This window comes from Haematobia irritans, chromosome 1, assembly GCF_050003625.1.
Source record: "Haematobia irritans isolate KBUSLIRL chromosome 1, ASM5000362v1, whole genome shotgun sequence".
NCBI lineage: Eukaryota > Metazoa > Arthropoda > Insecta > Diptera > Muscidae > Haematobia > Haematobia irritans.
Genome location: NC_134397.1, coordinates 261,831,085 through 261,854,302, shown reverse-complemented (window position 1 = coordinate 261,854,302; position 23,218 = coordinate 261,831,085). Strand labels below are relative to the sequence as shown.

The 23,218-nt window shown below is 27.9% G+C and overlaps 1 protein-coding gene across 4 annotated transcripts in view; it reads left to right on the top strand.

Annotated features, from left to right (window-relative positions):
• The first annotated feature begins 1,590 nt into the window (after positions 1 to 1,590).
• Positions 1,591 to 23,218, top strand: part of LOC142221654 (uncharacterized) — a 281,060-nt gene continuing 259,432 nt past the window's right edge. For 3 of the 4 annotated variants that reach the window (XR_012718177.1, XM_075291410.1, XM_075291429.1), the window contains exon 1: positions 1,591 to 2,651. The gene's annotated coding sequence lies outside the window, so the exon portion shown is untranslated. The remainder of the gene's footprint in view (positions 2,652 to 23,218) is intronic. The other variant, XM_075291417.1, reaches the window with a different exon arrangement.

Here is a 23,218-nt window from a genome sequence, read left to right as displayed (position 1 = left end):
GATTCTCTTAGAGGCTCCGTAAGCCAAATCGGGGGATCGGTTTATATGGGGGCTATATATAATTATTAACCGATGTGGACCAATTTTTGCATAGTTGTTAGAGACCATATACTTACACTATGTACCAAATTTCAGCCGGATCGGATGAAATTTGCTTCTCTTAGAGGCTCCGCAAGCCAAATGGGGGGATCGGTTTATATGGGGGCTATATGTAATTATGGACCGATGTGGACCAATTTTTGCATGGTTGTTCATATGCTGACACCATGTACCAAATTTCAGCTGGATCGGATGAAATTTGCTTCTCTTAGAGTCCCCGCAAGCCATATGTTTATATGGGGGCTATACGTAAAAGTGGACCGATATGGCCCATTTGCAATACCGTCCGACCTATATCAATAACAACTACTTGTGCCAAGTTTCAAGTCGATAGCTTGTTTCGTTCGGAAGTTAGCGTGATTTCAACAGACGGACATGTTCAGATCGACTCAGAATTTCACCACGACCCAGAATATATATACTTTAGAACAATATTTCGATGTGTTACAAACGGAATGACAAAGTTAATATACCCCCATCCTATGGTGGAGGGTATAACAATACAATCAACTTTCTGAGTACGTATAACCTTTAAAATGTCAACCTTTACGATAGAGCATTGAGTTGGCAGGTTGCAACACTAGGGTTGCCCAATCTCACAAAACAAGGCAACTTTCGTTTCAAAATATTTGACATTGTTTATAGGATCTATTTCCGGTAACTTTAGATCACCATTTTTCGCTTACTTTGGAATAATGGGTCAAAAAATATATAAAATACCAGTTTTTTTAACTTGTTCAAAGTATACATAAATATATGTAAGGACTAATTAAGAAACATAAAAAGAAATAAATTTATTTAAAAGAGTTTCAATTACACGAGAAATGTGAGTATCATTAACAACAGAGAGTGTTAAATGAAATGTATCTAACCTCAATACGTACTACACAGATGATAGGAAACATCACACCAAGCAAATGTCAAAAAGCAATTTGACAGACAGTCAGCATCCATGTGGAAAAGTCAAAAACGATACGAATATTCAAATTCAAAAATGCCCTTAGCCATCTTCCATCACTCACCATTATTGTATTCTCCCCATCTCTAATCTCTAGTTTACCTATCTTTGATATATACTCACATAGACTCTTACTCACGCACAAATAAATTAGATGACAGGTATACAAACACGAGGAGAGAGTAACACACTTGTGAATCTTTTATACAATTTTGGGGGGATGTATTTTGGCATTTGTCAGTATGTTTGTGTGTGTGTGTGTGTGTTAAGCACTTGTGGTGCGTTTGGTTAGTCTAATATGCCCCAATGTGTTTTCGATGAAAATGAGGGGTGTAGGGGGGGGGAGATTTGAAAGAATAAAAATTTCCCCATACCTTGCTCTCATTCTCCCACAAATGCCAAAAGAGAGCTGTGAGTGTTATGAGAGAACAGAAAAATCAAGAGCGAAAGTGAAATGTGTTGTTTTTCACAGCATCCTCAGCTTATGAAAGATGTTGGCCAAAATAGTTCGCATACAAACGCTAAACGTTCAAATACTACAAAACTCAATACCAAACGGGGAGCGCGCGCGTTTTTTTAATATTAAAACATAATATATATTTTTTTCTACACTTTACATACATATATATACCATAGATATATATACATATATATACTACCAAAAAAAAATAATATAACAATAAAATCAGCATAAGAATCTTTTTTCTATACGATCTAATATCTTTAAAACAAAAAAACAAAAGTTGGAAAAAAATTAAATAAAAAATTTAGTCAAAAGTTAGAAAATATAGAAAAACAAAAAAAAAAAAATAAATATCTGTTAAAAACAAAATTTTCCTAACTATAAAACTTAAAATTTCCCTTAAGAAAAACGTGCAAAAAAGACAAATTCTATGATAAAAGAAAATTAACAATGGCAAGATTGTTAAAAGAATTCAATTTTATCAAAAGTTTTCTTTACAAAATATCCAATGAAAATGTGAACAATTAACAGTGAAGTTAGAAGAAGAAGAAGAAGCAGAATAAGCATCATCAGAAAAAGTGTATGTGTTCGCCTCCAGTAAAGGAATTCTCTGGTGTGTGGATATTTGTGTGATTCGTGTTGTTTCTTTTCGTTTTTTTTTGGTTGGTTGGTTTACCATGAATTTTGGTAACTCTTGTTTTTCTTCAGTGTTAATGAAAATATAAAAACCCCCAAACAAATAAAAAAGAAAAACAATTGAATATATTACAATTTCTATCATAAATTATATGTGTATATATACATAAATTATATATGCTCATTATAAAAAAAAATTTAAAAAAGTGTAGTTTTTTTCTGTTGGTCTTCCGCAAAAATTTATGAATTTTTCTCTACCACCATCAATGAAATGAAAAATATTTGTTATTTTCTCTTTGGCTGGTTGAATTGTAGTGTTTTTTTCTCGTTCGCTCTTTTTTTCATTTCATCATTCTCTCACCACCCAGTGTAAATGTCAAAGTGAAGTAAATCGAATATAATGGAATATTGATTTTCTGTGTGTCGTGTCGTGTTGGATCTCGTGTCTTCTTCTATATTAAAAATAGTTGTTGGTGTTGTTGTTGGTGCCCAAAGGTAAATGAAAACAAATGCATTTTATTATTCCTTTCTCAAATTATGTATGTATACATGTGTATGTATGTGTGTATATGAAGTTTATGCAGTGCTTCCATATACATCGAGAATAAACATTTTCTATATATGCATACATCTTAACAACGAAAAAAGCAAATGCGTTGAAACAACATAAACAATGTTGATAGTAGCAAACATTAGAATGTCATCAGTAATTAACATAAATTAAAACAAATATATTCACACAAACACACAGTGACACCTACATATAAACATATAAACTTAAGAATATATTTCATTAGAATAAATCCATGTGAGATACTAAATGTTTTTTTGTTTTTCACACAAAAAAGTTATAAAAAAAACTACATATGAATATACATTTATACGTCTTCATATATGTATGTGAGAAAATATTGGAAATAACGAAAAAAAAAAATTCTATTTTGTATTGGTATTATTTACCATGTCCTGATATACGGAATTGCAATCACGGTTGCCACAGTTGGTAGAATTCTACCAAAATTGTTAGATTTTTTAGAGTTTGGAAGGTTGATAGAATTTTTGAGGTTTTTGTAGATTTTCCATAATATTCCTCTACAACTAAGAAGTACTTCATAATTTTGGTATTGAAATAAAACTTGTATAAAATTTTCTGTAGAAATAAAATTTTGACAAAATTTTATATAGAAATAAAATTTTGAAACAAACATTTTCCATAGAAATAACATTTTGGCATAATTTCCTATAGAAATAACATTTTGACAAATTTTTCTATAGAAATAAAATTTTGACAAAGTTTTCTATAGAAATAAAATTTTGTCAAAATTTTCTATAGAATTAATATTATGAAAAAATTTCCTATAGAAATAAAATTTTGACAAAATTTTCCATAGAAATATAATTTTGACAAAAATTTTCTATAGAAATAAAATTTTGTCAAAAATTTCTATAGAAATAAAATTTTGACAAAATTTTCTATAGAAATAAAATTTGGACAAAAGTTTGACAAAATTTTCTATAGAAATAAAATTTTGACAAAATTTTCTATAGAAATAAAATTTTGCAAAATTTTCTTGTAGATATAAAATTTTCTATAGAAATAAAATTTTGTCAAAAATATCTATAGAAATAAAATTTTGAAACAATATTTTTCCATAGAAATAAAATTTTGACAAAATTTTCTATAGAAATAAAATTTTGACAAAATTTTCTATAGAATTAAAATGATGACAAAATTTTCTATAGAATTAATATTATGAAAAAATTTCCTATAGAAATAAAATTTTGACAAAATTTTCCATAGAAATATAATTTTGACAAAATTTTCTATAGAAATAAAATTTTGTCAAAAATTTCTATAGAAATAAAATTTTGACAAAATTTTCTATAGAAATAAAATTTGGACAAAAGTTTGACAAAATTTTCTATAGAAATAAAATTTTGACAAAATTTTCTATAGAAATAAAATTTTGCAAAATTTTCTTGTAGATATAAAATTTTGACAAAGTTGTCTATAAATAAAATTTTGTCAAAAAATTTCTATAGAAATAAAGTGTTGACAAAATTTTCTATAGAAATAAAGTGTTAACAAAATTTTCTATAGAAATAAAATTTTGACAAAACTTTCTATAGATATAAAATTTTGACAAAGTTGTCTATAGAAATAAAATTTTGTCAAAAATTTTCTATAGAATTAAAATTTTTACCAAAATTTCTATAGAATTAAAATGATGACAAAATTTTCTATAGAATTAATATTATGAAAACATTTTATATAGAAATAAAATTTTGACAAAATTTCCTATAGAAAAACATTTTGACAAAATTTCTATAGAATTAATATTATGAAAAAATTTTCTATAAAAATAAAATTTTGAAACAAAATTTTTCCATAGAAATAAAATTTTGACAAAATTTTCTATAGAAATAAAATGTTGACAAAATTTTCCATAGAAATAAAATTTTGACAAAATTTTCTATAGAAATAAAATTTTGACAAAATTTCCTATAGAAATAAAATTTTGACAAAATTTCCTATAGAAATAAAATTTTGACAAAGTTGTCTATAGAAATAAAATTTTGTCAAAGTTGTCTATAGAAATAAAATGTTGTCAAAAATTTTGTATAGAAATAAAATTTTGACCAAAATTTCTATAGAATAAAATTATGACAAAATGTTCTATAGAATTAATATTATGAAAAAATTTTATATAGAAATAAAATGTTGAAATAAAATTTTTCCATAGAAATAAAATTTAGACAAAATTTCCTATAGAAATAACATTTTGTCAAAATTTTATTTCTATAGGAAATTTTGTCAAAATTTTGTATAGAAATAACATTTTGACAAAATGTTCTATAGATATAAAATTTTGACAAAGTTGTATATAGAAATAAAATTTTGTCAAAAATTTTCTATAGAAATAAAATTTTAACCAAAATTTCTATATAATTAAAATTATGACAAAATTTTCTATAGAATTAATATTATGGAAACATTTTATATAAAAATAAAATTTTGATAAAATTTTCTATAGAAATAAAATTTTGACAAAATTTTCTATAGTAATAAAATTTTGTCAAAAATTTCTATAGAAATAAAATATTGAAACAAAATGTTTCCATAGAAATAAAATTTTGACAAAATTTTCTATAGAAATAAAATTTTGACAAAATTTTCTATAGTAATAAAATTTTGACAAAAATTTTCTATAGAAATAAAAGTTGTCTATAGAAATAAAATTTTGACAACATTTTCTATAGAAATCAAATTTTGACAAAATTTTCTATAGAAATAAAATTTTGACAAAATTTTCTATAGAAAAAAAAATTGACAAAATTTTCTTTAGAAATAAAATTTTGACAAAATTTTCTATAGAAATAAAATTGTGACAAAATTTTCTATTGAAATAAAAATTTATTTTTCTCTTAAAGAAAAAAATCGACAAACTTTCGGACTTGAAACCACTTTCAATTAGAACTTCTCGTTAAAGACAACTATATTGCCAAATTTTAAGTTGGTTAAGAAAGTATAGTATAGTTCCGATGCCGAGTATCGGAACATGGGGACATGTTCGCAAATTGGAATTGGGAAATATTGAAAATGTCTAAGGCGGATTATTCGTATATTTCTGCTGTCAAAAGATAAATCTAAGAAGCTCATAAATACCTTCAAATAAATACATATTGGCGTTTGTAATACAGTTTAGTTAAACATTTTTAAAATTGATTATTATTCTTTTCTTGGTGGATTCGTTTTTTTTAAATTTCCACTAGAAAAAATATAAACGTTGTTCAGTACAACTTTACTTTTACTATAAATAGAAAAACAAATCACTTGTGTTTGAAAGATGAAAACAACCATCATAGATCGGACAAAACCAAGTACCATTGTCCACAGAGTGGAATTGTTGTCTCGTCGAAATAATTGAAAACTAACTTGCTTTCTGCTAGATGGTTAATTTGGACCACTGTGCGAAGAGCAAATTTTCCAGTTTTAGCCCTACAATAGCTCCGTTCAATATTTTGGATAATTATGACAAAGTTTTCCTGCAAGTCATTCGTTTGTACTACAAAAAGCCAGCAAAAGAGAGCCAGAGAGATTAAATTTCACATTTGAAATTTAGCGAAGTTGCAAGTTGGAATTATTCCCAGTAAGCATTTGCAAGAAGTAGCACATAAATACCAAAGGCTTTTAGACAAATATTCTCCCTAGCAGATGGCTTCAAATGGTAATCGTCCCATTGTTACATTTGGAGTTTCCACATATGGAGGCTATATCAGATTCTGGATTTATAAGTTTTGTTTGAGTTTTAAAGCAATCCAAAAATATCTCGTCAAAATTGCTCGAAAATCCGATATAATAACGCGTATCATATGATTTGAAATCTAAATGCTATAGCTGTTTACCCTAATTACTCGAATGAGCACGATGAGTAAACTCGGGAAATTTGTACTTCTAGTTGCCTGGAATTTAGATGATCAGTGCGCCTTCTATCACCCCCAAGATTATATAGATTTACAAATTCACCACGATCGGATAAAAATTGTGGTGTCTACATGCCCAAGAATTCAAAACGGGAGATCGGTCTATATGGGCGTCACACCAAAATACGGACCGTGGTTGGCCTATATGAGGCTATATAAAAACATGAACCGATACACAACATATTCGACACACCTCTTTGTGAACCTAAAGAATTACTAGATTTCCAATTTCAGGCAAATCGTATGAAAATTGCGGTATATAGGTGCTCAAGACCCCACAACGGGGCATCGATTTATACGGGAGCTATATCAAAGCCTGCACCAATATACACCATATTAGGCACATCTTGTTGTGGGCCTTAAGTACCAAAATTCAAATCTGGAGATCGGTCTATATGGGGCCTATACCAAAACGTGGACCGATACACATCATATTCAGCATAACCCTTTGTGGACCTACAATTCCTTCGCATTTTGAATTTCAGCCAAATCGGTTAACAATTTGGGTCTCTAGACGCTCAAAATATCAAATCGGGAGATCGGTCTATAAGGGAATTATACCAAAAAAAAAAAAAAAATCTACCGATAGACACTATTTTGAGAACACCTTTTTATAGACCTAAAATATGTCTAGATTTTGAATTTCAGGTAAATCGGATACAAATTGCGGCGTTTAGAAGCCCAGAAGTCAAAACTGGGGATTGGTCTATATGGGGGCTATACCAAAACGTGGACCGGTACATATTATATTCCTCACAACTCTTTGTGGACCTAAAATACCTTTACATTTTGAATTTTAGCCAAATCGGTTAAAACTTTAGGTCTCTAGATGCTCAAAAGGTGAAATCGGGAGATCGGTCTATAAGGGGGTTATACCAAAATACGGACCAATGCACACCATGTTCAGTACACCTTTTTATCTAAAATATGTTTAGATTTTGAGTTTCAGGTAAATGGGATACAAATTGCGGTCTTTAGAAGCCCAGAAGTCAAATCTGGAGATCGGTCTATATGGGGGCTATACCAAAACGTGGACCGATACACATTATATTCAGCATAACCCTTTGTGGAATTTTATTCCTTCGCATTTTGAATTTCAGCCAAATCGGATGAGAATTTGGGTGTTTAGATGCTCAAGAAGTCAAATCGGCAGATCGATCTATAAGGGGGCTATACCAAAACATGGACTTATATACGTACACCATATTCGGCGCACCACTTTGTGGACCTAAAATATCAGGCGATTCGACCCCAAATCGCTTTTTGTTTAATATTTCGCTCTCCCTCTCTGAAAATGAACACTGAAAGATTAATTTATTTGTTGCACAATAAATACAATTTTATTCAATTTATAGATTTAGATTTACATAAAGTATCAAGGTAAGCATAAAAACTAAAATTTAAATGTTCTAAATTTTACTGGGTATAAAAAAAGTAATAAGGACAAATAAAAAACTGAATTTCAAACAATGTTGGGCTGGAATATATGCCACCAAAATTCAGAGGGGATAAACCCACGTTGAAAACTTTGTATGTACACCCAGCGAAGGAATATGATCAACACAAACATGTTTTAAGAACAATATGTTATTTTTCGGATGAGGAATATGAAACATTTTTGCCGCAAAAATTTTGTTTTTTCGTTAAACATGAAATGCTTGTCGCAATGAAATAAATATTTTCCGAGAAAATAAGATGGTTGGGAGAGGTTATGAAATTTATATCAGACTCATAATTTTTTAATATTTGGTCGGGGAAAAATAAAAGGGCATAGGGAGACATCTGCTTCTCTTAAGTACATACAGAGAAACAATTTAACTTTACCAAGTTACTTGAAATTTACAGAGGACTGGTGAGCAGTTAATTTTTAATACCTGATTTTGGAATATTTGGACGGAAGAGGGGCCACGCCTTGCCCTGCTTTTTGAAATGTGGGTTTATAATTTGCTTGACATTTTCTGGGACGTTTACAAAAGACGCGATACATCACTTTTCGATTTAGAGGAGGATCTCCTCTAAAACTTTCAAGAATTTTCAGGGAAGATTAAGGATGCTATTCATTTCGGTGTTTGTCGATATTGTATCGGGGAAAGCGACGTCCTTTAAAACAATAGAACAAAATTTAAACTTCTCCGATCTACTTAAAATTTACAGGGAACGTGGGAGGAGGTGATTAAATTAATACATATCTGGTTCGGGAAGGGGAAAAGTGAAATAAACTTTGTCGATTTACTTACATAGAATTTATAGGGACCATTGAGTAGTTTGTGAAATTAATATAGGGTACGTGATAGTCCGTTATCAGGTCGGAGTGGGGCGAAGGTGGGGAGAGGGTTGTCCGTAAATGGCCGTTTTTCTTTTTCTTAAATTGAAAGTAGAGGGTTGTCCGTAAATGGGAACTCGGTACATAATTTTATGATTTTTGCACAGGCTTTTGCCAGACTTCTTTTTAGTAAAGAACTTAAATGTACATCAAATTGGCAGCCAACGTAGAGGATGCATCATTATTCCCGGTACATGCTCGGAAAAGCGATGTTCTCCAAGTCCAACATTTTAAAAAATGTTAATGTGGTAAATTTTTCTACTACTTTTGCTTTTTCCGATTTATTGGATGCGAAACAGTAATTCTTTGTATGTTATTATAATATAGTGCTTAATTTTCAGGTATGTTGAGGAGAAGGATACCTTTCCTTGATAAACCACACTTAAAATTCACAAGAAATATAGAAGATTGTCCAACTACTTGAATACAGAACATAATTAAAAAAATTTGGTGGAAAGGGTAAACCCTCTCCCCAACATTTTTTAAGACGAACCGTTTTACATATGCATATCCGCCGTATTTGTACCTATAAACGAAAAAGTATGTAGTGCGATTTGTTTGAAAGAATTCAAATCTTTTGTTTTCAGCACGAAGGATATGGTTGACTAAGTTAATGCAAAATGTTCCTACAAATACGCTTCGGAAGGCACAGCGAAGTGGGCCGGGTTACACTAGTTTTTAATAAAATAAAACAAAAATTAAGAATATGTCTTGTATTTGCTCAAAAACCTGAATATTTATTAAATTAAGGCATCATAACAGAGCCTTAAAAATATTTTGGGTGGCATTTTAGAAAAAAAAAAATTTTGTGAAGACTTTTTTCTATGAATATTGGTACAAGGAATTTGGCAACTAGATATACATAGGATTTATATGTAACTTAAATAAATTTATATCGCCAGACTTTGGTAAAAAAATACTAGATGTATTTTAAAATTGACACAAAGCTTTTTAATAGCACACCTCTAATGCTATAATGACTAACTAATCCTGTATAAGTGGTTGAAGACATTATATAGTTATAATTAAAATTTATTGTGGAAACGGTTTATGTTAGTACCTTTATTATACCCTTCACCACTACTGTGGTACAGGGTATAATAAGTTTGTGCATTTGTATGTAACGCCAAGAAGGAGTAATCATAGACCAACCTTTTAGTATACGGATCGGCTTAGAATTAAATTCTGAGTCGATTTAGCGATGTCCGTCTGTCTGTCTGTTTGTTGATGTATTTTTGTGTGCAAAGTACAGCTCGCAGTTTTAGTCCGATTGTCCTAAAATTTTGGTATAGGGTCCTGTTTCGGTTTTTTTCCAAAATCAAAATCCCTATTGATTTTGGAAAAAATCGGTTCAGATTTAGATATAGCTGCCATATATATTTTTCATCGATCTGGTCATAATTGGCGTGTATATCAACCGATCTTCCTCAAATTCCGTACATCCGAATATTTTATGAGTCTCGAAAAACTTGCAAAATATCAGCAAAATCGGTTCAGATTTAGATATAACTCCCATATATAGCTTTCGCCCGATTTACACTCATTTGCCCACAGAGGCCAATTTTTTGCTCCGATTTAGTTGAAATTTTGCATAGGGAGTAGAATTAGCGTTGTAACTATGCGTGCCAAATTTGCTTGAAATCGGTTCAGATTTGGATATATCTCCCATATAAAGCTTTCGCCCGATTTACAGTCGTATGACCACAGAGGCCAATTTTTAACTCCGATTTAGTTGAAATTTTGCACAGGGAGTAGAATTAGCATTGTAGCTATGCGTGCCAAATTTGGTTGAAATCTGTTCAGATTTAGATATAGTTCCCATTTATATGTTTTTCTGATGTCGACAAAAATGGTCAAAATACCAACATTTTCCTTGTAAAATCGCCGCTGCTTTGTCGAAAAGGTTTAAAAATGACTCTAATTTTCCTAAATTTCTAATACATATATATCGATCGATAAATCATAAATAAACTTTTGCGAAGTTTCTTTAACATTGCTTCAGATTTAAATGTTTCCCATATTTTTTTACTAACATTGTGTTCCACCCTAGTGCATTAGCCGACTTAAATTTTGAGTCTATGGATTTTGTAGAAGTCTATCAAATTCTGTCCAGATCGAGTGGTATTTAAATGTATGTATTTGGGACAAACCTTTATATATAGCCCCCAACACATTTGACGGATGTGATATGGTATCGAAAATTTATATCTACAAAGTGGTGCAGGGTATAATATAGTCGGCCCCGCCCGACTTTAGACTTTCCTTACTTGTTTTTATAAATGTGTAAATGAAATATTTTTTATAATTTTATACGTTACTTTAAATAAAATGTAGAGAAAATTCAATAAAATTTCACTGTTATAGCAAAGGTCTTCAATAAGCTGCCATTCATTTGCCCTTTTATGAGTAAAAATTTAATAACGGCTGTTATGACCAACTACTATGTTAATGTTGGGTTCTTTGGGGAGTTGTTAGAGCCATTATGTTGGAGAATATTTCATTTTAAACATTTGATGGTGATGTCTATACGCACACACATATATTTGTATTTGTGTATAATTAAAATTTCCATATAAGAAGAATATGACCATGTCTTCTTTTTGTATACGCTTGTAAGTGGAATATAAACATTAAAATACCCAAAAACTCAAATTAGTGAATAGACAAGGACTCAAGCAGAATACAAAAATCACATATAAAGCATATCCTCCCGCCCTCATTGCTACTTACTCAGACTATGGCAATTTTTAATCCATTTAAGTTGGTTAACTCTCACACAACACCCAATGACCACCCCTTTTTGATGTTGTTTGACTTGGGCTTTTGCTCTTCATCCAACCCTAGGGGTATTTCTTTAGAAATAATTTGCCTTCTACTATTGTATTGTTGTTGTTGCTGTTGACTATGAAAAGAATTCCTTTACTCCTCTCTATTTTGTCTGTTAATGGCAAATTGCTTGTGTTGCTGTTGCTATTATACAAACATTAAATATCTCCACCATTGCTGTAGTTGTAGTTCTTTTTGTTTGGTGAAGTTTCTATTGCTGAGGTTTTTGTTTGAGCTATACCGTTAGAGTACTTGCCTCTTTGTACATTTCTCTGTTGTTGTTGTTGCGCTGATTATAATACTTGATATAACTGTGTGTGTGCGAGTGTGGGTGGGTGTTTGTTTATATGAATGTTAGAATACTCGTCTGAAAAATCTCAATCATGAATTATTCTCATAGTTGTTGTGTTGCGTTTCATTTCATTTGTCTATTTTGTCTGTCTGTTTTATTGGCTTTATCATCCTGAATTTTTGTTGTATGTATAGACTTTAGAGTTTTCATAGAAGAACAAGCACTCACACACACATTTATATTATCTTTATTCATCAGAGATACGAATGGAATTATGACAGACTCTTTGTTATGTTATTGTCTAATGCGATATAGTTGCCAGATGTAAAGGTTTAAATACATTAAAGCTTTATGACCCTATTTTTGTAAATATTCTTTTGAATATTTTTTTCAAGAATATTGAAATGAATTCTCTTATTCAAATAAGTAAAGAAACAATTTAAGATTTAAATCTCCATGATATTTGTGTTATTCTCACTGCAAAGTTTGAGAAGATTTTTTTTTTAATTTTTGGAATGTCAATTGGAAATTGTAACTCCACTGAAATAAAATATTGATCTAATATGAAAGATTTTGCAACGTAGATTTTAGAACAAGCAATTTATACAATTTTGAGAAGAAATTTCTCTAAAAAAAAATGAAATTTAAATTAAAAATTTAAATTAATTCATTTGAGAAAGTTTTCTATTAATTTAAATTATTAGAAAACTTTCTCAAAATTTTATTTCTGCACAAAAATTTCTCAAAATTTATTATAAAAAAAAAAATGTTTTCAAAATTTTATTTGTACAGAAAATTTTGTCAAAATTTTATTTCTATAGAAAATTTTGTAAACTTTTTATTTCTATAAAAAAATGTTGTCAAATTTTTATTTCTATAGAAACTTTCTCAAAATTTTATTTCTATAGAAACTTTTGTCAAAATTTTATTTGTACAGAAAATTTTGTCAAAATTTTATTTCTATAGACATTTTTTTAGAATTTTTATAACCTTAGTTTTGAAAGTATGGCAAATGTTCCTTAAAGTAAAAAAAAAAACTTCGATTTAAACAAGTTATAAGATATATTGAATCTTCAAGTTTAAGATAAAAATTTCATAATGTGCATTTTTTATCTGACATTTATTTATAAGTAAATAGTTTTGTTAATTTATAGCGAAAATGAGAATGAAAAGTCAATAAATGAGATCTGTATTATTATTTTAATTTTATACCGCTTAGATTTAAAGCTAAAAGTGTTTTTATTTTAAAAAAGCTTCATCTTTTGTCCGGAATCAATATCAAAATCCTTAAAGAACGGTGAAAATATTTGGGTTTTAATTACGGTTGCCATTCGAGCCAAAAAATAATCTACCTAGTAGTAATGATATTGTATTGTAATTGTTTTAGGGTTTGATCTACATAGTCGATCATGCAGAAAATAAATTAAAATTTTACAAAAAAAAATATTTTAATTTTTAAATTTATTTTTAATTTTTATTTCTATAGAAAATTTTGTTTCTATAGAAAATATTATCAAAATTTTGTTTCTATAGAAAATTTTGTAAAAATTTTATTTCTCTAGTAAATTTTCTCAAAATTTTATTTTTATAGAAAATTGTTTCAAACTTCTAGTTCTATAGAAAATTATGTCAAAATTTTATTTCTTTAACAAAATTTTGTCGAAATTTTATTTCTATAAAAAATTTAGTCAAAATTTTATTTCCATAAAAAATTTTCTCAAAATTTTATTTTTATAGAAAATGTTGTCAAACTTTTATATCTACAGAAAACTTAGTCAAAATTTTATTTCTATAGGAAATTTTGTCAAAATTTTATTTTTATAGAAATTTTTTTCAAACTTATAGTTCTATAGAAAATATGTCAAAATGTTATTTCTTTAAAAAAATTTTGTCAAAATTTTATTTCTATAGAAAATTTTGTAAAAATTGTATTTCTATAAAAATTTAGTCAAAATTTTATTTCTATAGAAAATTTTGTCAACATTTTATTTCTATAAAAATTTTTCTCAAAATTTTATTTTTATAGAAAATTTTGTCAAACTTTTATTTCTATAGAAAATTATGTCAAAATTTTATTTCGAATAGAACATTTTTTATTTCTATAGAAAATTATGTCAAAATTTTATTTCGTATAGGAAATGTTGTCAAAATTTTTTTTCTATAAAAAATGTTGTCAACATTTTACTTCTATAGACAATTTTGTCAAAATTGTATTTCTTTAGAAAATTTTGTCAACATTATATATTGTATAGAAAATTTTGTCAAAATTTTATTTCTATAAAAAATGTTATCAACATTTTATTTTTTACAAAATTTTATTTCTACAGAAAATTGTCTCAAAATTTTATTTCTATAGAAAACTTTCTCAAAATTTTATTTTTATAGAAAGTTGTTTCAAACTTCTAGTTTTATAGAAAATTATGTCAAAATTTTATTTCTTTAAACAAATTTTGTCTAAATTTTATTACTATAGAAAATTTTGTAAAAATTTTATTTCTATAAAAAAATTTCTCAAAATTTTATTTTTATAGAAAATTTTGTCAAACTTTTATATCTATAGAAAATTTAGTCAAAATTTTATTTCTATAGAAAATTTTGTCAAAATTTTATTTTTATAGAAATTTTTTTCAAACTTATAGTTCTATAGAAAATATGTCAAAATTTTATTTCTTTAATAAAATTTTGTCAAAATTTTATTTCTATAGAAAATTTTGTCAACATTTTATTTCTATAAAAAATTTTCTTAAAATTTTATTTTTATAGAAAATTTTGTCAAACTTTTATTTCTATAGAAAATTATGTCAAAATTTTATTTCGTATAGAAAATTTTGTCAAACTTTTATTTCTATAGAAAATTATGTCAAAATTTTATTTCGTATAGAAAATTATGTCAAAATTTTATTTCTATAAAAAATTTTGTCAAAATTTTATTTCGTATAGAAAATGTTGTCAAAATTTTATTTCTATAAAAAATGTTGTCAAAATTTTATTTCTATAGGAAATTTTGTCAACATTTTATATTGTATAGAAAATTTTGTCAAAATTTTATTTCTATAAAAAATGTCAACATTTTTTTTTACAAAATTTTATTTCTGCAGAAAATTGTCTCAAAATTTTATTTCTATAGAAAACTTTCTCAAAGTTTTATTTCTGCACAAAAATTTCTCAAAATTTATTATAAAAAATGTTGTCAAAATTTTATTTCTATAAAAAAAATTGTCAAAATTTTATTTCTATAAAAAATGTTGTCAAAATTTTATTTCTACAGAAAACTTTCTCAAAATTTTATTTCTATAGAAAATTTTGTCAAAATTTTATTTGTACAGAAAATTTTGTCAAAATTTTATTTATATAGAAAATTTTTTTCGTTAGAAATTTTTATGAAAAATTTAATTTGTATAGAAAATATGTGAAGTACCTCTTAGTTGGAGAGGAATATTTCGCAAAATCTACCAAAACATCAATACTTTTACAAATCTACAATTTTTGGTAGAATTCTACCAACTTCGACAACCGTGGTTCAAATAAATTTCTTTTGTAAATTGTATTTTTATAGAAAATTTCGTCGAAATTTGATTTCCTGAATTTCCTAAAAAAATGATTTTTATAGAAAATTTCGTCGAAATGTGATTTTTAAAGAAAATTTCACTAACATTTGATTTATTTTATTTATTTTTATTTTGATTTTTGTAGAAAATTTCGTCGAAATTTGATTTTTATAGACAACTTCGTCGAAATTTGATTTTAAAAGACAACTTCGTCGAAATGTGAGTTTTATAGAAAATTTTTTGATATTTTATTTTTATAGAAAACTTCTTAGAAATTTGATTTTTATAGAAAATTTCGTTGAAATTTGATTTTTATTGAGAACTTCGTCGAAATTTGATTTTTATAGAAAATTTTTTTGAAATTTGATAAAAAATGTTGTCAACATATTATTTTTTTACAAAATTTTATTCCTGCAGAAAATTTTCTCAAAATTTTATTTCTATAGAAAACTTTCTCAAAATTTTATTTCTGCACAAAAATTTCTCAAAATTTATTATAAAAAAATGTTCTCAAAATTTTATTTCTATAGAAAATTTTGTCAAATTTTTATTTCTATAAAAAAATGTTGTCAAAATTTTATTTGTACAGAAAATTTTGTCAAAATTTTATTTCTATAAAAAATTTTTTCCGTTAGAAATTTTTATGAAAAATGTAATTTGTATAGAAAATATGTGAAGTACCTCTTAGTTGGAGAGGAATATTTCGCAAAATCTACCAAAACATCAATACTTTTACGAATCTATCAATTAGTAAAAAATCTACCATTTTTGGTAGAATTCTACCAATTTCGACAACCGTGGTTCAAATAAATTTCTTTTGTAAATTGTATTTTTATAGAAAATTTCGTCGAAATTTGATTTCCTAAATTTCCTAAAAAAATTGATTTTTATAGAAAATTTCGTCGAAATTTGATTTTTAAACAAAACTTCACTAAAATTTGATTTATTTTATTTTATTTATTTTTATTTTGATTTTTGTAGAAAATTTCGGCGAAATTTGATTTCATAAATTTCCTAAAAAATTGATTTTTATAGAAAATTTCGTCGAAATTTGATTTTTAAACAAAACTTCACTAAAATTTGATTTATTTTATTTTATTTATTTTTATTTTGATTTTTGTAGAAAATTTCGTCGAAATTTGATTTTTATAGAAAACTTCTTAGAAATTTGATTTTTATAGAAAATTTCTTTGAAATTTGATTTTTATAGAAAATTTCGTTGAAATTTGATTTTTATTGAGAATTTCGTCGAAATTTTTTATTTTTATAGAAATTTTTTTGAAATTTGATTTTTATAGAAAACTTCTTAGAAATTTGATTTTTATAGAAAATTTCGTTGAAATTTGATTTTTATAGAAAATTTCGTTGAAATTTGATTTTTATAGAAAATTTTTTGAAATTTGATTTTTATACAGAACTTCGTCGAATTAGCTTATAATAGAAAATGTCGCCGTACGAAAGCAGATAAAAAAACAACATACCCAAGGCTTTGAAAAATTGGCTCTCGACTTTGAAACCTCATTTTGGAATGTATGGTTGATCCTAAAGGATTTTGTTACTTACTATAATTTTTGTTTTTCATTTTTATTAATTTATACTTTGTCATTCTGTAATCCTGCCACGGCCTATAATAAAGGAGCTATCGTTGTAAAATTTGCCTTCAAACAGGTTAGGATCAAAGATGAGCTATATCGGTTCAGGTTTTGATCTTCTTGATCCTTTAGACATCGCAAATTCTCTCCGATTTTTCTGAAATTGGAAATTTAAAGGTAGTTTACGTCCAAAAATTGGTGTGAAGAAATCAAATTGATCTCCTGATTCGACTTCTCTAAATTCTAGACACTCAAACTTTTATCCATTTTGCTGAAATTAAAAATCTCGAGGCACTCTAGGTTCATAATAAGGTGGGCCGAATGTGGTGTGTATCTGTTCATGTTTTGGTATAGCCCCCACCTACCGATTAGAATTCTTGAGCATCTAGACAACGCAATTTTCAGGAAGTGAGATCATATTTATGCATGAATAAAAGTCCACAGGGACGTTATCATCCATCGTAGGCTTAAAGTGAAGGAAACTTTTCTACATTGTGTGAAATTTTATGTAAAACATACTAGTTTCCATAAACTACAGTTAAGGTTGACTTACATATAATACGACAATCCGTGCGTTGATGGAAGGGTTGATATTTTTCAGTTTGAACCACTCTAACAAAACTGTTGCTTTCAAAGAGAACATTCAACTCTTCAATCAACGGACGCATTATCGCATGGTATGTAACTTTTAACCTTTAAGTTGGCTTTAGTGTCCATTTTTTTTGAGTGTATTAAATTTTGCATTTACTATCACTGATGAACTAATTCTTTGAGTGTACAATTGTTTTCTATCGAAATATCTCCATTCAGTTCAAAGAGAAAATTCAACTCTTCAATCAACGGACGCATTATCGCATTGTATGTAACTCAAACTTTAAGTTGGCTTTAGTGTCCATTTTTTTTGAGTGTATTAAATTTTGCATTTATTATCACTGATGAACTAATTCTTTGAGTGTACAATTGTTTTCTATCTAAATATCTCCATTCAGTTATAGAAAGTCAATAGCATTTTGTTCAGTCAGTCATTTCTTAATGGCTTCTTGCTTTGTTTCGTTTCGCATTTTAAATCCTTAATGTAGCAAAACTTAGATGCTAAATACACTCACACACACACATGTGTGTGTGTGGGTGTGTTTGCATTTTTAATGACCCATTTTACAAATTTTCATACACATTAACTTTTGCTTGTTTTCTTTCACTATTCTCCCATCGGATCGGACCAATACAAAAGAGCTTAGAGGAGCATCATTGCAATATTTTGCAAACATTTGTAGTTACAATATTTGCTATAGCAATAAAATGACTTTGTATGCAAATTTTATGAACCGCAAATATATGTGCAGTAATAACTATAATAAGATCCACAAAAAAGCGGACATTATTATAAAATTACTATGGCTTTTAAAAGCAAAAGCGGTTGTGGAACACAAATCAAAATGATTTATTGTGAGAAAATGTGTGATGATAACACTATCCAGCAGAAAATTTTAAATTATTTTTGAAAATGATTTTTTTTAAAATAATTTTTAGAGTTTTATGGACAAAGAGCAATAAGAGAAACATGATCAATTGAGTCATTGAAATTAAAATTCAGATAAAAATCTATATACAGAAACATGATCAATTGAGTCATTGAAATTAAAATTCAGATAAAAATCTATATACAGTTCAGGAATGTAAAGCCTTTAGTATATATCTGGCTGGAGGAGATGACTCAATTTGGGTCCTATATGTTAAGTTCATCAAGAATTTTCCTCTTGCAGATCGAATCATCTCTAATGCCATTGTACATCATCTCTTCATATAACTACAAATTTCTTAATGTTATATTTGTTTCGTTTTGTTACTTTTGCTTTTTTGAGGGTTTCGAGGTTAACCTGTACAACAAGACAGTGTCTAAATATAATAATAAAGTGCAAGATTCGTAACATGCAATTTACCGGTTAATCGTTTAAATAATAATAACGAAAATAATATATATTCTTTGTTTTTTAACCCTCTAATGCCCAAACCCGCCTTTAAGTGGGCATCGGGCTTTTAGAAAAACACACCAATATCCAACAAAAATGGGTAAAATGCAAATAAAACTTAGTTAAAACTCTAAAAGACACTTTGCAGAATATACAGGATTTTATCGTATAGATTTTTCTTGTTTCATTTTCTTGCTTTTGGTATCATATGTTAAACCTTAAATTTTTCCCCCAGCCATGTGAATAAGTTCCTAAGAGAATTGTAGAAAGAGAAATGCGCTTAGATGATGTTCTGCTACAATTCAAACTAGGAGAATAAGACAAAGGAGAGATCACTCTCTTAACATCCGCGGCTTGTGGCTGAGAATTGTAGAAAGAGAAATGCCTTTAGATGATGTTCTGCTACAATCTGGGCTGCCAATAAAATTTCAAGAATAATCGTCACTTTTTTCCGAAAAAATCGTCAAAATCGTCAACAAATCTGCAATGTTAATAATATAAAAACCAAAATAATTTTTTGATTAAAAACAAAAATATTTATTTCATATAAAGAACAGAAAATTAACACAACTATGCATTTCAAAAACAAAATCATAATGAATTCAGTCTTGTATAAAAATAAAATTAAAAAAAAAAAAACATTTTTATGCAATGCTATGCAATTCAAAAAATAATATAAAAAATATATATTTTTTTAATATAACAGGTTGGCTGATTAGTCCCCGGTCTGAAACATAGATGGCGTCGCTAGTATTAAATTATTTTTATATAGTACCAACCTTCAAATGATTCGTGTCAAAATTTGACGTCTGTAAGTCAATTAGTTTGTGAGATAGAGCGTCTTTTGTGAAGCAACTTTTGTTATTGTGAAAAAAATGGAAAAAAAGGAATTTCGTGTTTTGATAAAATACTGTTTTCTGAAGGGAAAAAATACGGTGGAAGCAAAAACTTGGCTTGAGTTTCCAGACTCTGCCCCAGGGAAATCAACAATAATTGATTGGTATGCAAAATTCAAGCGTGGTGAAATGAGCACGGAGGACGGTGAACGCAGTGGACGCCCGAAAGAGGTGGTTACCGACGAAAACATCAAAAATTTTGAATAACCGTAAAATGAAGTTGATCGAGATAGCAGAGGCCTTAAAGATATCAAAGGAATGTGTTGGTCATATCATTCATCAATATTTGGATATGCGGAAGCTCTGTGCAAAATGGGTGCCGCGTGAGCTCACATTTGACCAAAAACAACAACGTGTTGATGACTCTGAGCGGTGTTTGCAGCTGTTAACTCGTAATAAACCCGAATATTTCCGTCGATATGTGACAACGGATGAAACATGGCTCCATCACTACACTTCTTAGTCCAATCGACAGTCGGCTGAGTGGACAGCGACCGGTGAAACGTCTCCGAAGCGCGGAAAGACTCAAAAGACCGCTGGCAAAGTAATGGCCTCAGTTTTTTGGGATGCGCATGGAATAATTTTTATCGATTATCTTAAGAAGGGAAAAACCATCAACAGTGATTATTATATGGCGTTATTGGGGCGTTTGAAGGTCAAAATCGCCGTAAAACGGCCGCATATGGAGAAGAAAAAAGTGTTGTTCCACCAAGACAACGCACCGTGCCACAAGTCATTGAGAATGATGGCAAAACTTCATGAATTAGGCTTCAAATTGCTTCTCCACCCACCGTATTCTCCAGATCTGGCCCCCAGCGACTTTTTCTTGTTCTCAGAGCTCAAACGGATGCTCGCAGGGAAAAAATTTGGCTGCAATGAAGAGGTGATTGCCGAAACTGAGGCCTATTTTGAGGCAAAACCGAAGCAGTACTACCAAAATGGTATCAAAAAATTGGAAGGTCGTCATAATCGTTGTATCGCTCTTGAAGGGAACTCTGTTGAATAATAAAAACGAATTTTGACAAAAAATGTGTTTTTCTTTGTTAGACCGGGGACTTATCAGCCAACCTGTTATAGTTTCACTTCAGTAAGTTTTTTATTGAAAAATAAAAATAAAGATCTTTAATATTTATATATGTGTTGCCCGATGTTCCAAAATTTGACAATTTGCAAAAATTTTATTAAAAATAAAATTTTGCAAAATTTTCTTAGAAATACAATTTTGCAAAAATGTTCATAGAAATACATTTTTGCAATAATTTACTATAGAAAAATTTGCCAAAAATGTTCTATAGAAATACATTTTTGCAAGAATATTATAAAGAGATAAAAATGTGCAAAAATTTTCTACGGATTTAAAGGCTTAAGAAAGTTTTCTATAGAAATAAAATTTAGACAAAATTCTCTATAGAAATAAAATTTTGACAAAATTCTCTATAGAAATAAAATTTTGACAAAATTCTCTATAGAAATAAAATTTTGACAAAATTCTCTATAGAAATAAAATGTTGACAAAAATTTTTATAGAAATACAATTTTGACAAAATTTTCTATGGAAATACAAATTTGCCAAACTTTTCTATAGAAAAAAAAAATTTACAAAATTTTCTATAGAAATAAAATTTTGACAAAATTATTATAGAAATAAAATGTTGCCGAAATTTTCTGTAGAAATGAAATTTTGACAACTTTTTCTGTAGAAATAAAATTTTAACAAAATTTTCTATACAAAAAAATTTGACAAAATTTTTTATAAAAATAAAATTTTGACAAAATTTTTTATAAAAATAAAATTTTGACAAAATTTTCTACAGATATAAAGGCTTGAGAAAGTTTTCTAAAGTAATAAAATTTTGACAAAATTCTCTATAGAAATAAAATGCTGACAACATTTTTTATAAAAAAAAATAAAATAAAATTTTGAAAAAAAAAAATTCTATAGAAATAAAGTTTTGACAACTTTTTCTGTAGAAATAAAATTTTAACAAAATTTTCTATAGAAATAAAATTTTGACAAAATTTTCTATAAAAATAAAATATTGACAACATTTTCTATAGAAATAAAATTTTGAAAAAAAATTCTATAGAAATAAAATTTTGCCGAAATTTTCTATAGAAATAAAATTTTGACTTTTTCTGTAGAAATAAAATTTTGACAACATTTTCTTTTGGAAATAAAATTTTGCCGAAATTTTCTATAGAAATAAAATTTTAACAAAATTTTTTATAAATTTTTATAAACATTTCTTTCGAATAAAACAAAATTTTTATATATACTAACCAAAGAAATTTGATCAAAAACTTCAAGATATTTTTAAAATTTGGTAGATTTTTGATAAAATTTTCTTCAAATTTTGGTGGATTATTTTTGGCAGGAGTGGCAACCGTGATACTAATACTGTAGATGTAAAGTGAGGTATAGCTCCTACATGTATGAAATCTCTAGCAAAAACTTGCAATTTTTCTAACTGACTATTGTCAAATGTATTCTCTCTTTTGGTAGCTCTAAATGTGTAAAAGGCTTCTAGTCCAAATTTTTGAACCGAGCTAATATCGTAATTTTTGGTGCAAAAATTGGAAAATCGGCATTTGCTATTTTTTTGCCAAAAATGCCGATAAATCGGCAAAATTGGCAGTCCTGGCTACAATTCAAATAAGCGAATAAGACCAAGGAGAGAACACTCACTTAACCTCCAAATTGTGAATAAACTCCTATGTGAAGTATTATGGAAAGACAAATGCTCTTAGATGATGTTCTGATACAATTCGAACTAAGCATATAAGGTGAAGGAGAGAACACTCTCATTACATCGGAGGCATGTAACTGGGAATTGTAGAAAGAGAAATGATCTTATATGATGTTTTCCTACAGTCTGAACTAAGTGTATAAAACCAAGGTGAGAACGCTATCTTAACATCTCAGCCATTATTAACATGGCTCTTAAGACAATTGAAATTAAGAGAATTGTACAAAGAGAAATGTTCTTCTTTTCCTACAATCCGTGTTATGAGGAGGAGACAATGAAGTAGACACTATCTTTGCAGTATTTCAGCCTCCAAGCTGAGAGAATGCGATCCTAAAAGAATTGTAGAAAGAGCAATTCTGTTAGATGGTGTTCTTCTATAATCC